This window comes from Stigmatopora nigra, chromosome 20 (assembly GCF_051989575.1).
Source record: "Stigmatopora nigra isolate UIUO_SnigA chromosome 20, RoL_Snig_1.1, whole genome shotgun sequence".
Classification (NCBI taxonomy): Eukaryota; Metazoa; Chordata; class Actinopteri; order Syngnathiformes; family Syngnathidae; genus Stigmatopora; species Stigmatopora nigra.
In genome coordinates this window covers 3,390,330-3,393,346 of record NC_135527.1, presented here as the reverse complement: position 1 = coordinate 3,393,346, position 3,017 = coordinate 3,390,330, and the positions used below count along the sequence as shown (strand labels likewise).

At 34.8% G+C, this 3,017-nt stretch overlaps 1 non-coding gene across 1 annotated transcript; it reads right to left on the bottom strand.

The window, feature by feature from the left end:
• Positions 1 to 740: 740 nt before the first annotated feature.
• Positions 741 to 822, bottom strand: trnal-aag (transfer RNA leucine (anticodon AAG)). Its single transcript has one exon. It is a non-coding gene; the product is annotated as a tRNA-Leu (tRNA).
• Positions 823 to 3,017: the final 2,195 nt, after the last annotated feature.

Below are 3,017 nucleotides of genomic sequence, written 5' to 3'. Positions count from 1 at the left end.
TGTTAGGTCAAATGAAGGCGTGATTGTTTTTAATCTAAATGTTGTTGGTTTTAGTGTCCTGTTTTGTTATTGGTAGAATACCTTGATTGATATTATAGTTACAGATGTTGTTTTTGCTTATGCATTATGAAATAATCAACAACCTTGTAAATTGTTTTGATTCATGGCAATAAGAGTCGTAGGAAAATGTCTATTCGAGGAGATGATTCGGAGTGAAGGGGAAATCCTTGTTGCTTGATGTACCTCCCCTTAAGGTTCTTATCCGTGATCCAATCCATTTAATTAAATGTCAATAATTGAATAAGATGTCTGCCTGCAGTTATTGATAATTACAAAGAAGGGTAATTATTAATGAACCTATCACAATATTAATATAATGCTGAGATAGTGGACTGTTATTTGATACAAGTTGTGAAAATATGAAAGGAGGGTTAGGGTTTACTATAGAATTAAATAATATATACTGTCACATCGGTTTAATAACGATATGGGGCCATATAGGCTATTTGGCCGGTCACTGGCTAAATAGCCCCCGGGACTATTTGACCGGTTACCGGCAACGGAGCGACTGCCATTGCAAATTATTTTATTCTCTCAATTTGACCCAAGAAGGTTATAAGTTTGATTTCAAGACCATTACAGATGCACCTTATTTAAAGGCAATGAAAGAATACACAAGATAGTAAGAAATACTTCTCTATAGTTTCCATCCTAAAAAATAAAAATAAACAAACATCCGCTGGCAGTGGTGGGATTGGAACCCACGCCTCCTGAGAGACTGGAGCCTTAATCCAGCGCCTTGGACCGCTCGGCCACACTACCTTCAACGAATATATATGGGGGATTGTGCATCACCAAATTGTGAATTAACCTTAAAAACCATTAGATTTAAATATTGAAGTGTGTTATTTGTTACTTGAAATAAGATCAAACACAATGTAACATTAAAAGCAAATGTCCTTGAAATTACCCAACCTTTTATCAAAATGTAGCTTTTCGATTTAGCATACCTGTCAACCTCTGCCGATAACTTCCCTTTTTAATGATTATGATTCCCCTTAAAAAAAACCCAAAAACCTTACAAACACCGTACGACGCATGTTTACTCGCGGTAACCAGACAGTGTAATAGAAATAACAAAGGTAATTTGCATACAAAGTCTTTTATTCAATTTAAAAAGTTTACAATGCAATAAACTGTGCCTTCAGTGCTTCCTATTGTAAGCCAATGTGCATGATTTGGCAGATTTTATCTGCTCTAATTTGTGTCTCACTTGTGAGCAACAGTTGTCACAGTTCAATTTCATCTGTAATAAAGAAGTAAGAGTGTCTGTTCCCATTGTCTTTCTGTACTATGTATGTATGAATTTTCCTCACATGGCTGAAAACCCGCTCGCTATCAGCGTTACTGTGAGGAAGGCTGAGTAAAATTTGATACATCTTTCTCATCAGTGGAAAGCAATCCAGCCCCAAACCAGTTTTCATTTTGAACACATGAGGGCAAAATGTCTCTGGACTTTTCTGAGGGAAAAAAAAATCATCAGGTATTAGTTGATAGTCTTCCCATTCATCTTTTAATTGTTCCTGATCAAAGTCCGGTGTAAACCTGTTTGCAAGCTTAACAATACTTGTGTAATCCAACATCTCTCTCTTTCTTGGGTCCAACACCACCAAGTCACTCAGTATTGTATTCTCAAATGGAAATTTTTGTATCATTTTAGTTACAACAGCCTCATAGAAGGAGCGAACAGAGAAAATAAAAGATTGCTTGCATGGCTAGTGTGATGCTATGCCTGATTTGATCCTCCTCATTGGTGTGTTGGAAGAGGGACCTGGTGCCCAAGCCAACAGCAAGCCTGCTATCTTCATGCTGCATGCATCTGTTTGTATAATCAACTGCCAGCAGGCTATCAGCAGATTTGACATGTTCCATTTTCACATATTTCACCAAGAGTTTTTTTAAGAGTCTTTCCATTTCTGGTAGCAAATCTCCAATCATACATGCCTCTGTTTGGAACACAACATTGAATTGATTTATTTAATCGATCATGGATGTTTTTCACTTTACCTGCCCTTTCAACATCCGCTTGGCTAGCGAAGTAGCTTTTGAGTGCTTCGCACTGAGACAACGTTCTTTCAACCACTTTTTGCAGAGACAACCATTGTGTCAGACAATGCTTTAGGATTTGCTCTTGCTCAGAATTTGTAAAGTCCTGATACTCTTTAAAATCCTCAATTCGTCCGGAACTATTTTTAAAAAAATAAAATATATCCACCAGCAAGGCATCTATGTTTACTGGCAATGTCTTCAGTCCATCTTTGACACACAGATTGCCAAGATGACAAATGCATCCAACACTAAAAACAGCCCCATTTTTTTCTTTTATCCTAGACAAGACAAAGTTTTTCTTTCCAACCACGATGTTGCAATTGTCGCTTGCAAATCCCACAACGTTACTCCATGGAATGTCATTTTCTCGTAAAATGTTATCAATAATGGCAAAGATTGATGCTGCTGTGCCTGATGCCAACTCTGGTAAATCAAGGAGTCTGGTATTTGTGTTCTCCCCATCAAAGAAGTGAGCTAACACAACAAGTCGCTTTTTGGTAGTACGATCATTGCTTTCATCAGTCATGAGGGTAAATGGGTCAGTTCTGCAGTACTGAATGACGTCTTGGGTGTAGCCACGTGCAAAGCTCTCCTTAACAATCAACATAGCCTTGGTCCTTCGACATGCAAATCCTGTAAAAATATAATATTTTAATCACATAAATATATATTCAACAATGTACACAATTCTTTCTGGGAAAAATAAATAAATATATATATATATATATATATATATATATATATATATATATATATATATATATATATATATATATATATATATATATATATATATATATATATATATATATATATATATATATATATATATATATATATATATATATATATATATATATATATATATATATATATATATATATATATATATATATATATATATATAT